This window comes from Gopherus flavomarginatus, chromosome 5, assembly GCF_025201925.1.
Source record: "Gopherus flavomarginatus isolate rGopFla2 chromosome 5, rGopFla2.mat.asm, whole genome shotgun sequence".
NCBI classification, from domain to species: Eukaryota; Metazoa; Chordata; order Testudines; family Testudinidae; genus Gopherus; species Gopherus flavomarginatus.
The window spans coordinates 46,652,941-46,679,075 of record NC_066621.1 but is presented as its reverse complement, the minus strand read 5'-3'; the positions used below and the strand labels follow the sequence as shown (position 1 = coordinate 46,679,075).

The window sequence follows — 26,135 nt, the reverse complement described above, 5'->3', positions numbered from 1 at the left end:
CTAGTTCCTCTAGCTAGAAGCTGTCGGAAATGTATTCTCTGTGGATCAGGCCCAAAGGGGGATGTATAACACATACTGAACAGTGAGTTACACAGTAACCAGAATGATCCCCCAATAGACCTTCCAAATGAAGTCTGTTTTCTTTGCCCTTTGTTTCATTTCACATGGAAGGATGTGTGTTGCTGGATTGGTCCAGGCAGCTTAAAAGGGCCATTTCTAATCTTAATGATGCAAAAGCATTTTAACAACCGCAGCATAAATAATTAACCTGGAACAAGGGGAAAAAAGCTGTCATTGTATTTGAGCTCTGGACCCATGTTGGGGATCTTGCTCTGTGTCACAGAACATCAGCCATGTGATTTCCTCTGGCTTCTTATCAGAGCTTTTGTTCTTGGGCCAAACAGTAGAAGTTGTGGTAGGTGCCTGCTGCAACACGCTAGCTGGCGGAGGAGGAACCCAGCGGAGTGGACAATAGTGGGCAATAGTCCAGTAGGGGTGGAAAAGTCGTCTATGCAGCACAAATACTACCTCACAGACGTAGGATGCACCAAACCCCTTGCAATCAATGAACCCATCAGGCCTTTATCAGCTTCCCCCAAGTTGTCCCCTCTGAGCTACCAGGTCTCTTGTATGTCTGCGCAGAGGCTTGGCCCTGTTTTCCAGCCCCGAAAGGTGTCACAGGTAAAGCTCTGCCTGTGGGCACAAAAGAGGAGCACCCTTGTTCGACACCCTTGTGCTAGTTCCCAGGGGACAGGTGGGCAGGGAATGAGGGGATCAAGACTGATGCTCATCTAATGGAAACACACTTTTAAAACCATGCAGGGCAGCAGCGTAAGCACAATTGGCCTATCTGAACTCCTGGAGCCGCCAGGGAAGAGCCTGGCAACAAAGACACCATTTAGCCTCAGACTGATGGTCTCCTGGAGCTGAAGGGAGAGTTAGCAGTGACTGTTTTAAGGGCACAGTAACCTAAGCCAGTTAATACAGCCTGTGCAGCCTGAGGCTAAATAGCAGTGGAGAATCTGGCTCAGTGAGAACTGTCAGGCAGTGGAATGGCTTCCCAAGGGAAGAGGCAGAAACCTCAGCTTTTGGGGCACTACAGAGTAGACAAGACAAAACCCTTTAGGGCAGGGACTGATTCATGTAGATTTTCCAGACTGTAATTAAACTCACCCAATGTTCTCTCTGAATAGTAATCAGGACTACTGTTCTTCTGCACCCCATCCACTGGCTAAGGGAGCTGTTAATAAGGACACACAGCCATGGACAGCTGCCCATAAGTGTTTTTAGTGCTTCATTTTCTAGATCATTGTTATGACCAACTCCAGCTAGGATGACAAGTTATTCACTTTGATGTAATTACTTATTAAAATTTGAACACCCGTTGTCACATGGAGACACAGCAGGAAAAGGGTCCTCCCAATCCATCCCACGCGTGACAGGATCACCAAATCAGCTGAGCACTCCCAAGGTGTCATCTGCACGCACTGGCAAGTGGTAGCTATAATCACAATACCGTGCATTTTGGTCTCTCTGTCCTGCTAAATCTGCTCCTGTCCAGTTTTAGTTCTCTTGAGTCTTAGTTGGCTAGGTTGCTGCTTATTGCAGCTAATTAAGCTTTGGTTTGTTTTTGTTTTGTTTTGTTTTTTTAAAGCAGCTGTGACCGGCAGGAGTAATTAACCTTTGGATGTTTTCTTCAATGTTGAGCCCCAACTGAGATTGATCAGTGAACTGAAATCAGTGCCCTGAGCCTTTTATGACATGTTTACTCCTCCCTTCTCATTTCCAGGGCAAAAAACCACTTTTCCACATTCCTTACATGCCAGCCTACTTCAGGTTTAATTTGAATCACATATGGTACTGCCTGGGACTCCAAGATACTGCCTGATTACAGCAAATCTGGATCTGGATACCAGCCCCGACTCTCCTCTCACTAGCATTGGTTTTGCACGGATGTAAAACTATAAGGCCAGATCTTCAGCTGACATCAGTTGGTGCAGTTCCATTGGAGCCATGCTGAGGCTCTGATGTGTAGATTTCAATAAAGTTATTCCTCGTTTATATCACCATGAAAGAGAGATCAGGCCTGCAGCCTGCTGATTTCACCCACCATGAAAATTTGGAGGTGTGCTGATATGGGATTTTCGATCAGCCCATTATAGACAAAGGAACTATCCAGTAGTGGGTCTGAATTTGGGGACAGATTTTAAACCCTCCTTGAAGTCAATGGGACTACTCACACACTAAAAGTTAAGAACGTGCTTCAGTGCTTTTCTGGATCAAAGCCTAATTCCCCAGGTAACCACACTGACATCTATGGGCCTGATTCGAATCTCACATTAGTATAAATCTGGATCAATTCTGCTGAAGTCCATGTAACAGAGATCAGAGTTTGGCCCTTTGGAGTTGAACTAAGGGTAAATCAGCATAGGCTGTGGCCCACAGTATCGATCAGAAAGGCCTTGACTATGCTAAGCACCAGCACCTGCCATCAGTATGTGAATTCCTTAGTTCCAGCAGGTTAGTATCAGAAATATTAAAGTGAGGATGTAAAGGAATCGCAGAGAAGTCCCACTTGCAGCAATTATCAAGGAGGAAGCAAGTAGTCTGATGGGTTAAGAAAATCCGCTCATGAAGTCAATAGAGCTGGACTGATGAGGCAGGATCCAGATTGTTTCGGTCATTGTTTAGGTTGAAGGTTGACTTGGGGGAGAGTTAAAGGTTGGAGTCACTAACCCAGAAACCTTGTGAGATCAATTATTTGTGAGAGAGTTCTGCCACCTAGGGCAAAAGATTCACGATAGCAGGAGCTGTCGAGAGACAAGCTGCATTTGAATGGGATCATTACAGTGGCTCTGGCTTTGGAACTAAACAGGAACCAAAACCACTGGGGCACATTTGGATGCTGGTATCTCACTCCAAACCTCCTATCACCCAACTCCCATAAAATTCAAAGAGGGTCCAGCTTTGGCCCATGTCTGTCGTTCATAAACACAGCACTTTTGTTCCTTATACCAATGAAAACCATTGTAACGATCGTCTTGAGTTGTAATGTAGCCTTCGCTACAAAGTGTGACTCAGGGACTCTTATACTTAAGCTCCAAGATGATTCCCATTCAGCTGTCCTTGGCAAAAGGAAGGTTGTCTGGGGTAGGATGTAAACTGTGCTGGTTATGGGGAGTGTTGGTCTGGAGGACTGTGCCTTTCCATTAGCGCCTTTCTTCCTATGGAGAGTATTTTACTTTTGGAGTTACACAGCGCTGGTGAATTTCACTGCTGGATGGATGGTACTTTGGTTTACCGCCATGCAAATGGACTGCACTTTACCCCTTGTGGGATATAAATCTGGACAATTTGGGACTGATAAAGCAATAAACAACTGAGAAAAAGAAAACAGGAAGAAATAATTCAGAGAAAATAAAAGAGACTATTTTGAGCTGATACCAGAATTGGGGTCCAGAGTGAAGGAGAAATTTGCTGTCCTCCTTGGGAATTTGCATTGAAAGAACAAATCCTAATGAAGCTTGTAATATTCTTTTTAGTGCCATATCCAGCTGGGTGCATTTCTCATTGGCTCTAGTGGGAGTTGCCCTCTTATGCAAAGGCTGTAATTGGTCCCTGTGGTTTAAAATCCAGATTTTCCGCTGTGTCAAAGCAGCTGTATGCTGCTCCACCAGGGCAAAGCTCCCCTAAAGCCTCTTTAACTGGCCACAGAAGGATTCCAGCCCCAGCCATGGAGGAGAAATCTTGCCAGCAACTCCATGCAGCCCGCGTGGGGAGACGGTTGGGAAAAAGGAGCATGGCTGGGACACCCCTTCACCCTTAATGATCCCTAGTTGCCATAACAACAGCTGTTGTAATTCACACCAGTTGGCCAGAGCAGAACAGCCGTGTCCCCCTTCCCCCCCCCCCCAACACACACACCTTTTCCAGCCCTACTTGGGTTAGATGCACTATTCTACTACATGGTTTAAGCAAATGTAGGGTCGAGATGGTTTGCCTGGCTGCTGTGGAGAGCAGAGCTGCTCCTACAGACATACAGAGCAGGTGGCAGGCAGCCCCAAGCATTCAAAGCAGGGAGGCTGAGAGCTACAGCAATGAAGTCATTATTTTTCTTTTTCAGCCAGTGAGAAGGCGGGTGGAGTGGGAGCAGCAGGAGTTGAGTGACCCCCATTTTCATGGTGGAAAGCCCCAGTCAGCTGTAGCTGGTGTGGGGGCAGGGCATGGTTCTGCTGGGGTGTCCGGAAAGCGCGGGCAGGAGGATTTTGGCAGCACTTTAGCTGGGGCAGGCAGGGGGTTCGCTATAGAGCCTTGGAGAGGACAGCATGACAAATCTGAGGTACAGATGCACTCAGCCTGCCTGCGGTCAGTTTCACTGGCTTAACTAGCTAGAGGCCCTGCCACACAAGTATGAAAGTGTGGGAAACAACTGGGACACAACACCTATTGTTGTAGAATAACCAGGATACCTGGACAAGCCTGAAAGTAGGGCCATTCTCATCTCTCAGGGATACATCTTCTGCCTAAGTGGGAGACCAACAGGGCCTGATCTCAAGCCCATCGAAGTCAAATAGAGTCTTCCCCTGTGGAAGCAACAGGAGCCTGCTGGTGGGAGGAGCAGACTGAGAAAACTGGTGCCCCTAACCAAGAACTGTATTTCCTCTGAAAACATCAGACCCACACTGGTGAGGAGAGCATCACAGAATGAGCAGCTTCCTTTGCCTCAGAGAATACATCCCTTGCTCTTTCTATGTGACTTTTGCTAGCAGGGTGTTAGCATGGCTGGTTTGGACAGGAACAGTTTTTCTGAGAATCATGGTATGGAATAATGACCCTCCTACTCTGCAGTCCAGAGCATGGTTTATAACGAGTCGGTCAGAAAAAATATCCCCATCCCCACAAGCTAAGGAAATGTCTCGAGTCCTGCGAGGAACAAGCCTGTTTCAGTAGTGGTGCTGTGAACACTGCTGAGCTGTAGCCCGGGGGGAACCTAAGTGCATTCATTATGCAACCAAAGCTACCTGTGTGAGGCTTCCAAATGGCTGTGCTGCATGGACACTTTCAGGGCAGATTATTTCCCTTTTTTAGTTGTGATTCCTACTCATTTAGCCAGATGACCTGGGGAAGAAAACAGATCAGCTTATCCTCCGCATCCTGCCTTTCACCAAAAGAGGATTACAAATCACTCTGCCACCAAAGAGGTGCATAATGTGAATGGAAACCATTTGCTGCCTTTCAAAGGGAAAAGCTTTCCCTTTGCATACAAATCTGGCTAGCAAAAGGGGCCTTTTCTGTGCAGTATCAGAGCAATCAGAGTTGCATGCATTACCAGCTCCCTAAGGTGCTCCAGCTGAAAGTTAAACTCCCTGTTTGCAGTGACTAGCTGTCTTAGGGATGGGTAATAGGATATATTTGCCCCAAGGTTGTCTGTTCAAATCCAGTGCAGGTAGGGTGAATTGTTGTCAGCTCCTTAAAGGTATATGAAAGACACACGAAATGTCTCAGTCTAGCTTCCAGTGGACAAGTGTCCACCCCACCACCACTGACCCTAAAATGCATCTCGACAGAGAGGCCAATGATTGAATGGGTCTGGAGACTCAAACTCCCCTCTAGCAGTGGCAACTCCCAAAGATAAGATAAATAGGACACATGGTCATGTGGGTAGGGCACTGAACTGGGAGTCAGGAGCTAAAGTTTGTTTCCAGCTTGGCCTCAGATTGCATAATGTCTAGCTCATTCTTGGCTGAGGTCCAGAGTCCCTGCTGTAATATAGGTGGGGTAGGGTTTGGGAGCTTCCACTACCTATTCTGTGGCTAGAGAATTTCAGATTAGGAGTAGCATAATCATATGCATGTTGTTTATGAAAGCTTTTCAGTAAGGCCTCTTATTACAGATGAGTAGAATGGGAGAGGAAGAAAGAGGTATCTCAAAGATCAGGTGAGAGGTTTTGAAGGCCCTTAGCTAGTAATGTGGGCACTTTGCTATCTATCTAATGAACATGGGTCAAACAAGACCTGATGTGAATACCTTGGCAAAGGAGTGATGTTGCAGTGTTAGATATGCTTTGCACTGCCATTGTGACGACATTCCAGGAAGAACAGTTGCAAAGGTTGGGCCATTTGGGTGTGTTTTATTGCAGGGTGGGAAATAATCCCTGGACATGATGTTATTCCATAAAGTCCACAGTCTTTCAAAGGCACAGCCTCTGGGGACCGTCTCTCAGAGGAGATGTTTGGAAGGCTGGCAGGTTTGTGTATATTTGGGTAGAATCAGCAGGTAGGTTTATTACAAGTCATGCTGAAATTATAAATTTGTGCAAGGTGTGAGTCAGGGCAGAATTTGGCCCTGTGCTAGGAGAAAATGGTTGTCAGCAAAACCACTTGACCTTCCTGGAATCAGCATTCACAGAAGAGAGAGAGACCAGGATGTGGGGGAGAGAGGGAGCAGAGAGAGGGAGAAAGGAAGAGAGACAGACAGGAGGACATAGCTGAGGGATTCAGCCCTGAGAGAATTATCCAGGCAATAACTCAGTGAGATTACAATTGCACTTCATTCCCCCACCATCCCAATGTGGGATTTTTTTTCATGCCCCAGAATAATTAATTGATCACATGTGGTGCTCTGGGTTGTTTCCTATAGACATTCCTCAACCTCACCGCCACACACACTGACGATACATCGATATATTTCACTTCTTCCTTAATCTGACAAAACCTCTGGAATATTTTTTGAAGCATTTGGGGCCTTTAGAACTTTGAGGCCTCTTAAATTTCTGTCGTCCCAAATAAGGAACCTGGACAGTCACAAGCCCATCTAAAGGGCTGCAACGCACAAAGGAAAGTGGTTTGTCTGATCCAAGGGTCAGATCCTCAGCTGGAGCAAATTGGCATAGCTCAATTCACTACCACAGCTGATTTATACCCATAGCAGATTCTGCCTAGTCTGTTCCTTTAGCGTGGATTCAGCTTTTAAGTGCTATACTCCAAACCCTAATGATCAGATCTTTAAGATGTCAGACAAATTATCATGCACCTGCATTAAGCAGCACCTGGCACTAGAAAGCAAAACCTCATCCCAAGCAATCACTTTAAGGTTTGTACAGTGCCTAGCACAATGGAGGGGCAGGTCCATGACTGGGGCTCCTAGGCCCTATCACTATACAAATAAAGTATCCCCATGTGGTTTCCAGTGCAGTTTGGTTCTGCTTTATCATAAAGACCAACCTATACTAGACAACCAGTTTTGGACACCAGCTGAGGATCAGGTTCAGGTCTGACCGCAAATCTAGGATGGTAATTAAATCATTTATATTACTCTAAATGTCTCTTGTTTAAATGAGAACAATATGCCGCCTGGCATGACAGTTTCTACTGCATTTATTTGCATTTCCATAGCAAAGTCCGTGGCTTTCAATCTCCCTTGTTATGACAGAGCCTTTTAAAAAGGTCCGTATCTCCAAAGAGCTTAGTTATCAGGATCTCTTTTTCTCCTGAACCATTCTTTTCTGTGCCCAAGAAAATCACTTGATCACACAACTAAATGGAACTTTGAACACACAACGGCAAGCTTTACTGAGGAATTCTTGGAGCCCATATTAGCTGTATTTATTTGACACCAAGAAGGCTCACAGATAGCTTCTTAGGTGGTGGACAGCAGTAGCCCCATTGACTTCAATGCAGGTAAGACAGTTTACACCAGTTGATGATCTGGCCCTCTCACTTAAATTGCTTACCCTGACATGGAAAGTGGCCTCAGTGCAGGGCAAACCCTGCAGTGGCAGCTCAGTGACTGCAATAGGATTTTTAAATGAGCAAGAACTGAAGGACCTGTCCCTGTTTAATCTTCCAGACAGTTCTTGGAACATTTTCAAAGCAGCCCAGCAAAGGCAGAATCACACGGAATGGCCGTAATTATAGGAGACGTAGCATCGTATTTTACTGCGTGACTGTTTCACAATATAAGGAATAATTCCCAGAGTTTAAAAATACATCAGTCGACACTTCAAAGAAATCTAGTCTCGCCAAATGTCCCCCTGAGGACATTTAACATCCAAATAAGCAAAACGGGGAGAATATATGGACAATATCTCTTGCTACAGGTATAGAATGAAAGATTTCAGAGAGCCTGTACAGTCATGGGTGAGCCCCGCAGCTCAAAAATTACTCCCACTAGATTTTTAAGTACTGTGTAAAATTGTGTGCTGTGGGACGACCCAGCAAACCAGCAAGTAGGAAAGGACCCAAATATGAAACAGGGAAAATTCCTTCCAACTTCTCCGGAGAGGAGGAAACCCCAACGTTTGTTTGCAAACAAACAGAGCGACACAAAAATACCATCTTCAGACTTCATTAAAAAGCCTCTTCTCTGCCAAACAGCCATCATCTGCCAAGAAAGTGCCACCTACTGGAGGTAGGACACTGGGCAGGAAAGAGTGAGAAAAGGAAAACACTAGGAAAACTGCTGCTTTTTCCTTTAGAGAAATCCCTCTCTTTAATGTCTCCCAGCACTAAATTCTTACCACCTTTCCCTGCCCCAAACGCACACGCTTCCCCAGCTGCATGGCCCCATTCTTTGAAGTAGGCACATGTCACAGAGAATAATGGACTGTGGAGAACTAAGAGGTGAGACTTACCAGTGCTGAGAAGCCTCTGCTGTTTCCTGGTCCCTATTTCCTCTCCCAGTTAGCTGTGCCCTGTTAGGGAAATCTCGCTGCCATTCTCCGCACACCAGGTGCCCCGCTGCTTTTCCCTCAGCAAAGTGCTTTGGCTGATGTGGATGCAGCCCCAGTGTCCCAGAGGCTTTTAGCTGAATAGTTTAACGGAGAAGGAGGGAACCCACCTAATTTTCCAGGGTGGCTCCTTTTTATATTCACTCTGCCCTGTCTTCCACTTCAGTCTCCCGAGCTTCACTGAGAGCAGGTGACAGGCGTCTGGGCAGAGGAGGAACAGCACAAGGAGGGGAGGGCTGGGAGGCAGGGAGAGGTGGAGCCACAACCAGACAACAGGTTACTGTGTAACTAGGAGCTTGAGGCCCTGGCTGTCAGGCAGCATCCCCGGAGCTCCCTCCAGTGCTGGGCACCTCTGCTGACACCTGGCACAGCGGGGGAGAGGGCTCCATGCTGCCTGGGCTAAGGGCAGGAAGGGCTTTGAGGCAGACGCTATTTCTGTTTTCTGTCATCTGGGAAGATCTGGGCAGCAGGGGGTAAGAGAATGAGGAGGGGAAATTACTGACCTGGCTGTTCAGTTGGGGGAACAAGGAGTCTTTTGTGAAGCACGAGCCACCTCTCCCAAGCTTTCCATTGGCTCACAGGCTCACTCTGTCTCCCTAGGTGTTTTTTCCTGGTTGGGTAATTAAGGGCCTCCCTGCCTTGGCATCTTCAATGTGGAAATTTGCAGTGAGGCAGAGGATGTGGACAAATAGCCTCCATTTTGGGCAAATGCACACAGGGCCCGATGCAAAGCCTACTGAAGTCAAGGGGTAGATATGAAGTGCAGGGAGGAAAGGGCTGATTCTACTGTCATGCTAGTTTTGTGCATTGAAATCAATGGGTTTACACGGGCGGCTTGGGCTCCCAGTCGCTGTTCCAGCTTCAGTGCTGTGTTAGTGTTCCATACAAGATGAACGAGCCCTGGTAATTGCACCTCCTCCTAATTATATGGGAGCCAGCAGGGGCCTGATCCCAGTCCTTGTGCACCCCTCTCAAACCACCTAGAGACACATTCTGCTCTTTTGACAAGTTAGTCTGTAGCAGCTGTGTTAGTCTGTATCCGCAAAAAGAACAGGAGTTCTTGTGGCACCTTAGAGACTAACAAATGGATTTATTTGTTAGTCTTTAAGGTGCCACAAGTACTCCTGTTCATTCTGCTCTTACTTTGCCTTTGCACTGTCATAACTAACATCAGGAGTTACTCCAGATTTACACCCAGGTAAATGAGAGTGGGATGAGGTCCCCACTGAGTTTATTGAGAATTTTGGGTGAACAAGGAATGCCAGATCAGGTCAGGAGAGAGTTTTCAGAGGCATGCAATTCACTCAACTCCTACTCTATGGACACAGAGGATCCACCATGACTGTTGAAGGGCTGATGGCACCAAGCAGAACAGTTGGGAAAAGCACTTTAGTAACGGTTCTGCTTATAGGTGACTATTTTCAGGGTTCATTAAATCTGTGGTTGGAAGGAAGGGAAATAAAACACTTGGCTGGACGGATGAGGGATTTTTTTTTTAAGTGTTTACTGGGCAAGATTTTGAGGGCATCAGAGTATATATTACTGCACCATTGGGAAGTTTGTGTATTCTCATGCTTCGGAAGTGGTATCTCCTCAGGCTCTGATCCTGGAAACTCTTCCACACATCCTAATCTTTAGGCCTGGTTTACATCTAAAACTTAGGTCACACTAGCTACATCTCTCAGGGGCGTGAAAATTTTTTCACACCCCTGACCAACACAGTTAAACTGACCTAAGCCCCCATATAGACACCTCTAGATTTATTGAACAATTCATCTGTCAACCCAGCTACCACCTCTTGAGGGGTTTGATTTATTCAGCAACAGAAAACACCCTTTCTGTCACTGTAGCAAGTGTGTACGTACAGGGCTACAGCAGCACAGCTTGTAGACATGGCCTGAGTCCCATGAGAAGTCCCATTGGTTTCAATATAGTTGGAGCTTAAATACCCCACTTCACAAAGAATGGGACACATTCCTGTCTCCATCTGTCTGGTGGGGAAACCGAGGCAGAGAGTAGTTGTCAAAGGTTATATAATGCGTCAGTTCCAGAGGTGGAACTAGAACCCAGGTCTCCGTACTGCAGGTAGAACTTTTCTTATGTTCTGGGAGAGGGATTCCTTTGGAAACCAAAAAGTCCCTTCAAATTCTCCAATGTTCCTCCTCTTCTTCAAAGGCCAGGGGAGATCCTTAAAGGATGATACAAGGCACTCCCCTCCCATCATGGGCAGACAATGCTTACCCAGAAACTATGCTTCTGTTCTGATTCTGATGTATCTTTTGGCAAAATAGGAAGAGAGGACATGTGAATTGTGCTTTCGGGTCCTCGGAGAGAAGGTGCCAATCCCGCATGCTGAGCTCCATTTGGAAAATCTGGCCACTTATTTTGGTGTCTGAATGGGAACCAAACTCTGGGAAATCTGGTTCTATATTTGTAAACTATTATTACTTTAAAAGAAGTGTCTCTGTACCTTTCCTACCAAGTCTCTCATTTCAGCTATGCAATAACACGCAATTTTAAGATAGTGCCACCAGCTGAGGGGCTGGTCAGTTCATACTGGCGACTTACTCAAACCATGTATAATGGGGGCCCGAGTGTTGACACACATTCCATGATATCACACACCTTTCTTGCAGTCAGGAAACAGATGAGCAAAACATTTGTGCCAATTCACTAGTCTGGTAGTAATAGCCTGAGCTCCTGGGGTCCAATCTTGTCACACAGTGTTTTCCTGCCCTGGCATGTTACAGGAGGGGACTTGATTTTCAGCTTTCTACCTTGCATATGTGCAGTACTACCTGGAGAGAAAACGCCCCTGCTGAGTTCTCACCAGTGGAATGTCGCATGACAAGGTGCACACAGCAAGGCTGGACTGATAGAGATTCAGTTTACTGAATGACAGTTATCGTTTTAGAAGCCCAGCTTTAAAAGAAGAATATCCTCTTTCACCACCAATACAAATAGTGAGACATACCTTGTGTGTGTATGTAAGACACACAATGATTCCTTTATTTTCCTAAAAAATGCTTCGTAAACCCTGTATATATTACAACACCATTAAAATGAAGCCACCCCTAGGGTAGAGGGCAAGAGGCAGACAGATAATAACCACCACATATAACAGGGAGGGGACGGCTTAGCCAGCTTATTGGAAACAGCCTCTACTCTTTTATGAAAAGCATCTTGGGATCTTTAATCTCGTCCAGACAGTGAATAGTACCTCCTGCTTTAAAATTTCACACGAGGTCCTTTCTCAGTAACCTGTATTATGTACCTTTGACATACTTCAGAGTGATTAATGGCTGAGTTGACCTTCCCAGGATGCACCCCTGTAGTTTCAGGGATTCTAGGGACAACACACTTTAAGCTTAACACACTAAGATATCCCATTCTGGCTGCATATGTGTGGTGTTCTGTACCTCTTGGGAACACCCTACACCCCCATATTCATCCTTATAATATAATTGTGTGGTATCCAATGCAAAATTTGTCATGTCGACTGTCTTCGGAAGGCTCATGATGCACTGAGCATTGTTGTTATAGTGATGTTATACTACCCAAGATCCACAAACCCGGAAATCCTGGACGCCCCATCATCTCGGGCATTGGCACTCTCACTGAAGGACTGTCTGGATATATGGACTCTCTACTCAGACCCTATGCCACCAGCACCCCCAGCTACCTCCGTGACACCACTGATTTCCTGAGTGGTGCATTGGTCACCTCCCAGAAAACACCATCCTAGCCACCATGGATGTAGAGGCTCTCTACACAAACATCCCACACACAGATGGAATACAAGCTGTCAGGAACACTATACCTGATGATGCCACAGCACAACTGGCTGCTGAGCTCTGTGCCTTTATACTTACACACAACTATTTCAAATTTGATGACAATATATATCTCCAGATCAGTGGCACTGCTATGGGCACCCGCATGGCCCCACAATATGCCAATATCTTTATGGCTGACCTGGAACAACGCTTCCTCAGCTCTCGTCCACTCACGCCCCTTCTCTACCTACGCTACATTGATGACATCTTTATCATCTGGACCCATGGGAAGGAGACTCTGGAAAAATTCCACCATGATTTCAACAGCTTCCACCCCACCATCAACCTCAGCCTTGACCAATCTACACGGGAGGTCCACTTTCTTGACACCATGGTGCAAATAAGTGATGGTCACATTAACACCACCCTATATCGAAAACATACTGACCGCTATGCCTACCTTCATGCCTCCAGCTTCCATCCCGGACACATCACACGATCCATTGTCTACAGCCAAGCACTGAGGTAAACCGCATCTGCTCTAACCCCTCAGACAGAGACCAACACCTACAAAATCTCCACCAAGCATTCTCAAAACTACAATACTCACATGAGGAAATAAGGAAACAGATCAACAGAGCCAGACGTGTACCCAGAAGCCTCCTACTGCATGACAAACCCAAGAAAGAAACCAACAGGACTCCACTGGCCATCACATACAGCCCCAGCTAAAACCCCTCCAATGCATCATCAAGGATCTACAACCCATCCTGGACAATGATCCCACACTTTCACAGGCCTTGGGTGGCAGGCCAGTCCTTGCCCACAGACAACCTGCCAACCTGAAACATATTCTCACCAGTAACTGCACACCGCACCATAATAACTCTAGCTCAGGAACCAATCCATGCAACAAACCTCGATGCCAACTCTGCCCACATATCTACACCAGCGACACCATCACAGGACCTAACCAGATCAGCCACACCATCACTGGTTCATTCACCTGCACATCCACCAATGTAATATACGCCATCATATGCCAGCAATGCCCCTCTGCTATGTACATCGGCCAAACTGGACAGTCTCTACGGAAAAGGATAAATGGACACAAATCAGACATTAGGAATGGCAATATACAAAAACCTGTAGGAGAGCACTTCAACCTCCCTGGCCACACTATAGCAGACCTTAAGGTGGCCATCCTGCAGCAAAAAAACTTCAGGACCAGACTTCAAAGAGAAACTGCTGAGCTTCAGTTCATCTGCAAATTTGACACCATCAGCTCAGGATTGAACAAAGACTGTGAATGGCTTGCCAATTACAGAACCAGTTTCTCCTCCCTTGGTTTTCACACCTCAACTGCTAGAACAGGGCCTCATCCTCCCTGATTGAACTGACCTCGTTATCTCTAGCTTGCTTGCTAGCATATATATACCTGCCCCTGGAAATTTCCACTACATGCATCTGAGGAAGTGGGTATTCACCCACGAAAGCTCATGCTCCAAAACGTCTGTTAGTCTATAAGGTGCCACAGGATTCTTTGCTGCTTTTACAGATCCAGACTAACACGGCTACCCCTCTGATAAGTGATGTTATAGTAATTGTTATTACAGTAATGTTATAGGTTGTAATTTCATATATATAGTTATGAGGCTGAAAATGTGTCCTCGTGGCTTAAAGCAAGCCCATGCAAAAACTGTCCAGAGCAGAGAGGCAGTTAACACCTCATCAGGGCATGTATGGAACAAACCCAGCCCAGCCTCACAGGAACAAAGGACACTGACCTAGGCAACAACAAAGGATCTGTTGGACTCTTGAGTGAGTCACCCCACTTCCTTTGGTCAGTTTGGGACTGTGATGAGGTAACGCTGAAGTGGGGGGGAGGCCAAAGCCAAGAAGGAAGAAAGAACATGATAAAAGGGAGAGACGTTTGCCATGCTCCTCCTCTCTCTTCCATCTCCATCTACAGACATCACCACCAAGCAACTGAAGTGCTGATCAAAGGGGAGAGCCTGGCTGAAGGGCAACCAGCCAGCCTGTGGTGAGAAGCATCGAAGTTTGTAAGGGCACTGGAAGTGTTAAGATCCGCTTAGAATGCGTTTTGCTTTTGTTTCATTTGACCAAATCCGACATGTTGTGCTTTGACGTATAATCACTCAAAATCTATCTTTTATAGTTAATAGATTTGTTTGTTTATTCTACCTGAAGCAGTGTGTTTGGTTTAAAGCATGTCAGAGATTCTCCTTGGGATAACAAGCCTGGTGCATATCAATTTCTTTGTTAAATTGACAAACTTTATATAAGCGTGCAGTGTCCAGCGGGCATAACTGGACACTGCAAGATGGAGATTCCTAGGGTTGTGTCCGGGACCGGAGATATTGGCTAGTGTCATTCGGTTGCACAATCCATGGAGCAACTTACATGCCAGAGGCTGTGCATGAACTGCCCAGGAGTCGGGGTTCTCACAGCAGAGCAGGGTAAGGCTGGCTCCCAGAGTCAAGGATTGGAGTGACCTAGCAGATCACCGGTCTGGGTAACACCAGGGGAACATCACACTATGCTACACATAAATTATGGAGATAGCCACATGAGTCACTGTGAAATGCTATATCCTATGACAGTGGTTCTCAACCAGGGGTCTCGGGCCCTCTGGGTGGCCATGAGTGGGCTTCAGGGGGTCCGCCAAACAGGGTTGGCATTAGACTTGCTAAGGTTCAGAGCAGAGAGATGAAGCCCCACCTCATGAGGCCGAAGCCTGAGGCCCCAAGCCCTGCCACCCTTGGGCTGAAGCTGAAGCCTGAGCAACTTAGCTTTATGGTGCCTCCTGTGGCATGGGGCTCCAGGCAGTTGTCCCGCTGGCTACCCCCTAACGCTGGTCCTGGCTTTTATATGCAGAAAAACAGTTGCTGTGGCAAAAATGGGCTGTGGAGTTTTTATAGCACGTTGGAAAGGCCTTGGAAAGAAAAAGGTTGAGAACCCTTACCCTATGGGAAAAGGTACATGACTTTAGGCTATCAGTATAGACTCCTGGGAGTGCCACTACCCTAGTAAATAATGAGTGTTTAGCCTAAAGGAAAAGGAAAGGAATTGAAAACTGGAAGGGCAAGGAGTGACTTAGAGGATTAGGAAGTAGTCTAAAGGCCTGATCCAACCTCAGTTGAAGTCAGTGGGAATCTTTTCACGATTTCAGTGGGCTTTGGATTGTGCCCTAATGCCAGAGCTGGAAATAATCAGCACATTGTGTATCAGCAAAGTCAAGAATGTGACAGCTTTGATTGTCCACCTCCAGTGGTATAAACCAGAAAATGATCACTAAGCACTGAGGAGAGTTTGGGGCTGCAGGGGCAGGCAGTTCACACCTTCATGAAATGAAATGAAATGAACTCCGGTTAAGCATGAAGGAGGAAGAAGGTAATGTAAATTTGTATCAGACAATTGTATAGAAAAGGTAGAGAGGGCGAATTGCAGTGGCCATTCTCTTATTACAAGGGGACATTCAATTAAAGGAAAGGCACCAAATTTAAATTGAAAAAAAGAAAGGCTTTTCCACACAATCAACAGATAACTTGTGGAACTGACCGCCACAAACCATTGAGGCCAAGTTCTTGGTGGGACTCAAAAAGGGATTAGAGACTTATATGGCTAATAAGAACATCCTGAGCTAGAATAGTAAATATTTAAAAAAACCAAGAGTTTGGGCAGGGATAAGAACCCTCCTGCTCTATGGCAGGAGCCATCCTCGAACTATTAGAGCTTAGGAGGGAACAGTCCCTCTTGGGGCAGGTTATCCCATAGCTCCTGAGTGCAGGGTTTCCTGCACATTCCTCTTCAGCAACTGGTGCTGCCTACTTGTCAAAGCATGTCTGCACTGGAAAGTAAAAGTGTGTTTGTAATGTAGGTAGGCATACCCATGCTGGCTTTCATCTAGTGAGGTTGGCTACCTGATGGTAGCATGGGCTTTAGCATAGACTAGCAACCAGGGCCCTGGCAGGCTTCGCAGGTTGCTAGTCCATGCTGAAGCCTGAGCTGCTGCATTTTTGCTACTATTGTTACCCCTGCTAGATAGTTTAATGGGGTTCTTGACTAAGTTGGCCCTGGTCTGATCTGGTATGGCAATTCCTATGTTCCTACAAATAAAGTGTACTAAATACCCACAAAAAGTCCTATGGCACCTTATAGACTAACAGACATATTGGAGCATAAGCTTTCGTGGGTGAATACCCACTTCGTCATGCATCTGATGAAGTGGGTATTCACCCACAAAAGCTCATGCTCCAATACGTCTGTTAGTCTATAAGGTGCCACAGGACTCTGTCGCTTTTTACAGATCCAAACTAACACGGCTCCCCCTCTGATACTAAATTCCCACAGGCAGATAAAACACAAATCTTGCTTTGTTGTCGATAAAGCAGCTGATGAGTTCTTGAGGAATGCAGAGCTTTGTTTGTATTTCATTTTTCAGTTTTATTGTTGCTTGCGAACGAAGGCAGCCCATGAAACAATAAGGCCTGGAATATCTCTCCAAAATATCTCTCAGTGCTAAAACCCCTGGAGGCTAACTTGCTTCTAGGTATTGGTCGTTTCATGCTGGCAGCAAACACCCCAGGATGGCTGAGAACAAAGGCCTTTTCCCTGCAGCATAAACAACACCCAACACTTGATCTAAGCGTCTTAAAATATGCGTTCCTCTTCATTTTTAAGGCAGTTTTCACCACACTTGCTTGGCCTGTTTCAAAAGGGCTGGCCCGTATAATTATACACTCCGGCAGGCTTCTACATTTGCAAATATTATCAGGGCTTGATTATGCCATGCCCATGCTCCAGATAGCAAGAACAGATCAAAAAGTGTGTTACTGCTTAGAAAGATGTTCTGTGGTGAGGGGCTTGGTCCTCAACAGTAATTTATATGAGTGCAAAGAGGGTATGAAATGTCAGCATGTCAGAATGGTAGCGTTTTACACCCAGTTTGCATTGATATAAATGAGACAGCGCAAGGGCCGTGGAAAATCAAGCCCCAGGAGTATTCAGGAAGGCAGTGACTACAGTGGCCAACACTGTAGGTTACAGTGTTCTTCCTCATGCTGATTTCCTTGATGAGGCGGAATTGTGGCATGTGACAGGCCCGCTGAATCAGGAAAGGAGTTTAACTATCACTGTGATCTGCTTTGTTGTAAAATAGCAAGTAAATGGGAACGTCCTGACTCTTCAAGTGCTAAGCAGAAGCATAGTTGGATCTATGAGTGTTACAGTGACACAGCTGCAGTGCTGTAGTTATGTCACTGTTGCTCCCATAGTGTAGATGCCTCCTGTGCTGAAAGAAGGTGGTTTTCCATCACTGCAGGACAGTAATCCACCTCCCTGAGTGGCTGTAATTACGCTGGCAGATGAATTCTCCCATCGACCTACCCACGTCTACACCGGGGGTTAGCTTGGCTTAGCTACAGCACTCAGGGGTGTGAATTTTTCACACCGAAGAACCATAGCTATGTCTACCTAGCTTTTAAGTGTAGATCAGGCCTGTTACTGGGCTTTCTGCAACCAAAGTAAAGGTATAAAGCAAAGCTTGTGAGCTCAGTTCAGAGAAGAGATCTAAAGTATAGCTCTCTGCAGCCAGGGGCCAGAGAATCAGACACACCCATCTATGCTCTCCTGGTTCTCCACTCATCTCTAGCCTTTTCCTTAGAGTTCATTCCTCCCTAAATCTCAGTTAGACTCTGGTCTCAACTCCTTACAGCATGTCCGCCGTGTATTGTGCTAGAGGGGGTGTGACCCAAGGACTCCATGCCAACTGGCAGAGGGCACAGGGATACAAGGGGCACAGGGATTCCAGGGGTTCATCAAAAGGGGTCATGTAAGGTCTCCGCTGAAAGCCTGTGTTACACTGATCATCATCATCGTATATGTACAGAAAATGTGTGAGGAGTTATATGGGTATATACTACCAATTATAGGGGGGAGGGATAGCTCAGTGGTTTGAGCATTGGCCTGCTAAACCCAGAGTTGTGAGTTCAGTCCTTGAGGGGGCCATTTGGGGATTTAGTTAGGGATTGGTCCTGCTTTGAGCAGGGGATTAGACTAGATGATCTTCTGAGGTCCCTTCCAACCCTAATAATAATCTATGATTCTAATCTAATCTATGATTCTAAGTTCTCTAGGTCTGTAGTTAAAAGCAGGTTACTCAAATGTAGTTTGTCTTGAGACAAACTTTTCTCAGTAGGGAATGGGCACTTATCTCCATGATGGACCACTGTGTATTTTATGTCATACAGTAGGAGTCTACTGGCATACTAAAAATGCTAATGAAGAGCTGGTGGAGACTTCAGAAGGAAACTAACAGGAAGAGGTAAACAGCAGGTGAAAGACCTAGTTGAAGGTGAACATCAGAGGTCTGTTCTGGTATATTTGGCAGTGCAGAGAGACACTCTGGCACCCTTTAGCTAGGAAGTAACCTGGCAGTGGGTTTGCAAGATGAAAAAGAGATCTCAGCCAGGCTTGGCTGAAAACACTGGAAAGAAGTTTGGGAGAGAGAATCTGCTTTAGATAGGTTAGCTTGGTTAGGTTTAGTCTCTAGAATGCATGGTATGATTTTGTTTTATATGTAACCATTTGTCCCTATCTCTCACTTTGGTTTTTATTTGAATCTTTATTTGTTCTTCAACAAACTTCCTTTTGTTTTATAATTGAACACAAGTGCTGTGCATAATGGTATAAGGTAAAGCAGCGAACTGTGGTACGCTGTTCTTTTGGGAACAGAGGATGTGAGATTTCTGTGGGTACTCAGTGATCAGGGGCTGGAGACCACACAGGGACACTTCAAAGGGACCTGCGGGCTGAGGTGCATCTCTTGTCAACCTGCAAAAGTGAAGATAGGGTTGGTGTAGCCCAAAGGAGAGTGCCTGAGTGGTTGACAGGCTGGTTGTGTAAGGGAGCTAATACCCAGCTAGTACAGGTCAGGCTCCATCATGCTTGAGGCAGGTGGTAAAAAGGTGACAGAGCCCTGGGTGTCCCGAGAAGCAACACGGGGGGATATAAAATGAATTCCCTCAGCTGGACCAGCCCAGCTATTTGTAAATCCCTGCACTCAGGGAAGGCAACTGTACTTCCTCTAAGTCAGAGGTGGGCAATTTATCGCCCGCGGGACCATTCTGCCTGGCCTTTGAGCTCCCAGCCGGGGAGACTAGCCCCCGTCCCTCCCCCGCTGCTACACCGCCACGTAGGCAGTGCTCTGGATGGCGGGCCTGAGTGCTCCTGCAGGGCAGAGCAGCAGCGTGTCTGGCTCTGGCCGGGCAGCCGCCAGACATGCTGCTCTGAGTGTCATGGTAAGGGGGCCGGGCCCGGGGGGACTGGATAAGGAGTAGGGTGTCCTGGGGCACGGGGAGCAGGGGCAGAGGTTCTGGTAGGGGTGGTCAGGGGACGGGGAACGGGGAGTTGGATAAGTGTGGGAGTCCCGGGGGGCCTGTCAGGGGGCAGAGGTGTGAATAGGAATCAGGGCAGTCAGGGGACAGGGAGCAGGGGGGGTTGGATAGGTGGTTGGGTCCTGGGGGGTGGTGGTTAGGGGACAAGGAGCAGGGGGTTGGATGGGCTGGGACTTCTGAGGGGAGCAGTCAGGAGGTGGGAAGTGGGAGGAGTTGGATGGGGGTGGGGACCAGGCTGTTTGGGGAGGCACAGCCTTCCCTACCCAGCCCTCCAAACTGTTTTGCAACCCCAAGGTGGCCCTCAGGCCAAAAAGTTTGCCCACCCTTGCTCTAAGTGGGGAGGGCTAATCCCTCCCTGCCAACATCTGAATGGGGATTATATAACCTTCGGATCTTTTCCTCCTGTCCTTAACACTGCCCTTGGTCAATGCTGCATCCTCCTCCTCCTCATTGGCATTGCAACATCAGAGAGAAACAAGCTAACAGGTGACCTCAAGAGACTAACAGCTCTGACTAATGCCAGGCACAGTGCAAGTACAGAGTAAGCTTTCCCACCCAGCTCTGCTCGTGCACTTACTATATAACCCATGCCAGTCGGTTCCTAGACTTCTGAGCAGACAATTGTGTGGTGATTTTGTGACATGAAGAGAGCTCCACTAGGGATTAGGGGCCTGATCCAAACCCCTTGGTGCCAATGGGAAGACCTCCATTGACTCCAAGGGGGCTTTGGATCAGGCCCTAGTTTGAAACCACCAGCCGCATTTGAAATGTTGACCTAAACAAGAAGATATGAACTTTGAACTCCAACACTGAAGGCTAGTGAATTAAACAATTTGTCTCCCAGCCTCTAAGATCAGTCCCTTTTAAAGGTGCCCTGCAAAGGGGAAAACAGTTGGCCTTTTACACTCCTTTCTATCAAGTAGAAACTTTTTAAAAAAAACAAAACAAAACAAAACACCTTTCAGCTCCATAAAGAATATGAAAATAGCACAAGTGCCATTTCATCCGTTAGAGGGCACCTTTAAATCTGCAGAAATAAAGTCAAATATAGGAACCTGGCCAGCCTTTTTCCTATGCTTTTCTCCACTGACTCAGAGGAAAGACTTGCAGAGCCTGAGAGCTTGTCTGTCAGTATTATTTTTAACTGCAAATAAAATATATTAATCAAAACTTGGCTCCCTCTAGTGAAAGACAGTATTGACTTGTCCGCCACCCTTTCTGTTTAACAGGATATTCCTGTTTTGCTGTTGCTGGGATACTAGAGGAAATCCAAAATATTCTCTCTTGCAATATAACTGTACATCGTGCTGTACAGCAGGTACAATGTACCAAATAAAGATAACAAATTTCTGTCCCAAAGAGTTTAGGCTATGGCCCTGATCCTGAAAGGAGCTCCACACACAGGCAATGATCTGCTTGGACAGAGCTCATTGTAGGACTGAGATTAAATATAGGAACGGGCACAGTAGCAATAGCAACCAGAGAGATGAGTGTGAGCATTATGGCTTGGCTGGCTTCATGGAACCCATGGATGTTTTGAAGTGTGAGAGGGAGAGTGCTTGGCACATGCTATCCAGGAGATTGTTCAGTGCATGAGGGTGACGTACAAGAGGGCATAAAAGCATAACTACTTAACATTCCATGGATGGTATAAATCCTCTAGTTCATATTGTCATCCAGAAACCCTGGTAATTTCACAGTCCCCTCGTACCAAAACTTTGCCCTAGCCATGTGCAATTGAGGAGAAGCCTGGCTCTCACGACTCCAGCACTTCTGTTTAAACATGCTCAAGCAATAACACACAACTTACGGAGAGAATTGCCCCCCCCCGCCCTTGCTGTAGGCATCCACAATTTCAGGGTGAAAATGAGTGAATGAGATCAGGTAAAAGATGAGATGTGACAACTGCCGAATCATGAACATGGGCAGTGGATTGAGGCTGCACTAGCAAGACAGGAGAAAAGAGGTAGTCGGACTTTTAACTCCGTCATCACTAGCCTCCCACTTCTACAATCTTGTTCCTTCTCTCTCCACCCATAGCCAATATAATCAGTGAGCTCAGCCTTTGACCCAGAGAGCTGGGTGTGCCAAGCTAATATTATTAATAGTGCAGTAGGGCTCAGAATCCCTTTCTGGAACATTAGACCCTGCTCTGAGTATTTGGTGCTGCTTGAGAGTTTAGGGTTTATCTACAAGGATAATCACACTGGCTTAACTAAAGGTGTGAATTTAAATCAGTTTAGTTAAACTCCCATGCGGTCACTTATTTTGATTTAAGAATGGCTTCAATTCACCGTAAGTACATTGGGAACAAGTTGAAGCTAAGCCAAAAATATACCCACTCTAACCAAAATACGAGTGGCGACACAGAGGATTGCCCTAGTTTAAATACACTCATGTGAGGGTGGGTCGACCAGGCCTTAGTTGACTTCTCGGGTTATTCGTTTTCTTAAGTGTTCCACGAGTTTCTTTCAGAGAGAATTTCGAAACGACTGACAGTCTGTACAGAGAATAATGCATACAGGCGACAGCGTATCACATCTATGTAGGGGCTCTACATCTATGGTGAAAAAGGTTACAAAGAGCATGGAACACCAGGAGACATTGGATGGGTACTTTATCTGCACCAGAGGGCACATGACTTTAGGCATTAATTGTGGGACTCAAGACAACACTTGGAAACAAGAGAACAAGTGTATTTAAATCATTAATGAAGTTAGACATTTGTTACCTCTAGCTGGACTAGTCTAATGTGCTCTGTTTGCAGCCACCCTTTCAGACCACCAGAGGCAAGTAAAAGAGGGAAGCTAATCCAGGAACTCAGAGTTAACTGAAAGGTGTGCTATCGCTGTCTGCGCTAATAGAGACAATCAAGTAACTGTGCTTTTGTTTACATCATTTTTCCTTTGGATTCTGTTAAGGGCCCCTATATTTCTACCTTTGCCTGAGATGGGCATAAGTAAATACCAGGAAATGAACATGCATTTATTTACACACATACAATAAAACAAGGTATAAATATGCATGGCATGCTTTCATCATGCGTAGGGTGGGTGCAGCAGTGTTATAGGTTGTGCATTTTACTTTATTAATAGAAAGTGTATGACAGGGTAGATTCCATTATGCCAGGCAAATGGAAAAGAACAAAAGGATTGCCATTTGACTTATGCAGATTAAGCATGAAAGCATTCAGTCACTCAGTTTATCTGCTGCCTCCAGGGCCGGTGCAAGGATATTTTGCGCCCTAGGTGAAACTTCCATCTTGCGTCCCCCACCCCTCCCAAATCGCATACATTATACACAATACACGGTCACAGAGTAACATGTTATAATTTAGAATTTATGTTTCCGCGCTTTAAGTTTGGCAAATTTAGAAATAAGTTCCTCCAAGTCAATGCTGTGAGCAATGTCATGTTCTATTGACAAGGTAGATAGCCCAACAAGTCTTTGTTGCAACATTGATGTTCGCAAACATGTTTTTATCAACTTGAGCTTCGAGAAGCTTCGCTCACCACTGGCCACAGAAACTGGGAGAGTCAAGAGGATGCGAAGAGCAATAACTGTGTTAGGGACACTATCTGTCAGCTTATTTTCCCATATGAAGTTCAATACATCTTGCGGTGATGGACTCCTTTGGACTCATCTTGCAATAGCTTGCAATTCACTGCACAAGTCAAAGGCATCAATATCTTTGGATTCACCATGTTGCAAAGTTTTCTCCAGATTCAAGCAATGTTCCATAATTTGCTTTGGTATTTTATTTTGCAAACTGTAAACATCATATATGAAGCCAAATACTGAACTAATTTGCTGCATCGATGTGAATCTTTCTTCAACCAAATGTATTGCTGTGTCAATGACTGCAAAGTAAAAGTTCACTTTGAATTTTTCTTTCAGCTCATAAATAGGTTCGTCATCTGCTTCATATGTGAACTGCTTCCTCTTCTTTCTAATACGGATTGGATCTGGTTCAAAAAGTGCCGGTACATCCAACTGCTCCGCAAGTTCACCTGCATCTACCAATGTTTTCTCAAAGGCTGCATCACTTCTGCGGCCCACAAGAAACTTCTTGGTTTCTCCAAGTTGATTAATGGCATCACATATATCAAATTCTTTTGCCTGAAGTTGTTTGCTAGTTATGTTGATCTCAAACAATATGTCATACCACAAAACAAGAGAAACAAGAAACTTGAAACTAGAAATGGCTTTTGTAAGAGCCTTTGCATCAACTCGTGATGTATTGCCAGATGATCCTGTCAGAGTATTGTCTTCATAGCTGTCTACCAGAGCATCACAGATGTCACCAATGAAAGCAGGATGGAAAAGCTCCCCCCCAAGAAGACCTAAGACATGATGGCTGGATACAGAAACAGACGCCTGTCCCTCACAGGCACTACCTCATAACATGCCAATTTTGCTCAGGACAGAACATCATAGAGGAATACTATGCATTCAGTGGTCTCTACACTGGCCAAGCAACAGCATGACAACTAACCTAACCAGTCCATCCAACTTTTTTGACTGCTTCTTGGGCACTGGTGAGGGGTAGCGGTGCCAGACTGAGCCCGGTGATGGGTGCACTACAAATCTACAAACTGAGGCAAGGTGCTGGGCCTAGAGTCCTGCCGAGACTGCTGTCCTGCACCAAGTGGAGCACAGCCTCCATGAGGAGAGAACTCAAACAAATATCACGCTCCTTCTGCATGATTCCCCCAAGCACTTCTTCAGGCAGCTGCTATGGGGGTCACTCACAGGCTTAGGCCTGCCTGTTGCAGGCAAAACACAGCAACAGGGCTTAAAACTCAGACAGGGCTGTCCAGAGGACTCAGGGGGCCTTGGGCAAAGCAAAATCGGGGGCCTCTTCCATAAAACATTTGCAATACTATAGTAACATGTATTAGGAAATGTAAAAAAATAACTAGTGAAATACATTCAAAAATTAATTTGTAATAATTTGAAAATAAACTAAATACATTATTTAAAAATATTAAAAGCTGTAACAGTCTGTATACATTTGCAATTACATAATGGGCAGTTGCTGGGTGATTGTGATAGTTGGTACCAATGGGCTGTCGTTGCCTGGGGGTAGTGCTGTTGTTGCCCACGGCTGGGTGGGGAGCTGGGCTCTGGGTTCAGGGATGCCCAGTTCACAGGAACTGGGCTCAGGGATGTGAGGAGATAGGGTCAGGGGGTTTCCAGCTCAGAGGGACTGGGCTCGGAGCTGGGGGTCAGGGTTGTGGGGGGGATGGGATCGAGGAGGTTTCCAGCTCAGAGGGACTGGGCTCGGAGCTGGGGGTCAGGGCTGTGTGGGGGATGGAGTCGAGGGGGTTTCCAGCTCAGAGGGACTGGGCTCGGAGCTGGGGGTCAGGGCTGTGGGGGGGATGGGGTCAGGGGGGTGCCTGGGGGCACTGGGGCAGCTCAGCTCTGCAGGCTGCTGTTCTCTCCAGCCGTCCAGGCACAAGGGGAGCAGGAGCAGGGACCAGCCAAGGACCAAGGGGGCAGGAGCACAGGCACCGGAGGCCGACCTGTGGGGAGGCACTTGCTTACCTTGCCCAATGCATGAGTGTTGGGGTCCTCTTTCTTCCTCCGCTCCCCCAGACCACTGCTGAGGCTCTTTTCTTCTCCGTGCCCCTCACTGGGGCTGATGTGGAGGCTGAGCCAGGGGGCAGCCGCCGCTTTTCTTCAGAAGCGAAGCCCTGGTGTTGCGCTGCTGTCGCAGGGCCCCTGCCACGTGCCCTAAGCAGAGCTGCGCAGCTCTGCCCAGCCGCCGGTGCCCCCGCCGGCAATGAGAAAAATTGCAGAAGGAGAGGGATTCTGAGCCTCTGCATGCAGCTCAGGGATTCCCCTGGGTCAGCGCAGCCGCCGTCAGCCCGAACCTCTGGGTTGCCGTGGCGGCGCGCTGACCCCGGGGGTGCCCTGGGCTGCTGGGCTGCCGCGGCGGCGCCCTGACCCCGGGGGCGTCCTGGGCTGCCGGCCTGCTGCGGAGGCTCCCTGACCCGGGGGGCGCCGTGGGCTGCCAGGCTGCCGCGGCAGCTCCCTGACCCCAGGGGCCCCCCGGGCTGCCGGGCTGCCCCAGCGGCGTGCTGAGCCCAGGGGCGCCCTGGGCTGCCGCGGTGGCGTGCTGAGCCCAGGGGCGCCCTGGGCTGCTGCGGTGGCGCCCTGACCCCGGGGGCGCCCTGGGCTGCCAGGCTGCTGCGGCGGCTCCCTGACCCG

The 26,135-nt window shown here is 47.0% G+C and overlaps 1 protein-coding gene and 1 long non-coding RNA gene across 4 annotated transcripts in view; one reads left to right on the top strand and one right to left on the bottom strand.

The window, feature by feature from the left end:
- The window catches only part of LOC127051114 (uncharacterized), a 70,703-nt gene that overhangs the window by 34,086 nt on the left and 10,482 nt on the right, over positions 1-26,135 (top strand). The window lies entirely within an intron of this gene.
- EPS8L2 (EPS8 like 2) overlaps positions 1-26,135 on the bottom strand; it is a 134,701-nt gene that overhangs the window by 102,199 nt on the left and 6,367 nt on the right. Inside the window, exon 1 of one of the 3 annotated variants that reach the window (XM_050952853.1) lies at positions 8,839-8,939. The exons of 1 other annotated variant lie outside the window; for it this stretch is intronic. The gene's annotated coding sequence lies outside the window, so the exon portion shown is untranslated. Of the gene's footprint in view, positions 1-8,632; positions 8,940-26,135 lie in introns of those variants that run through there. One more of the 3 variants, XM_050952852.1, reaches the window with a different exon arrangement.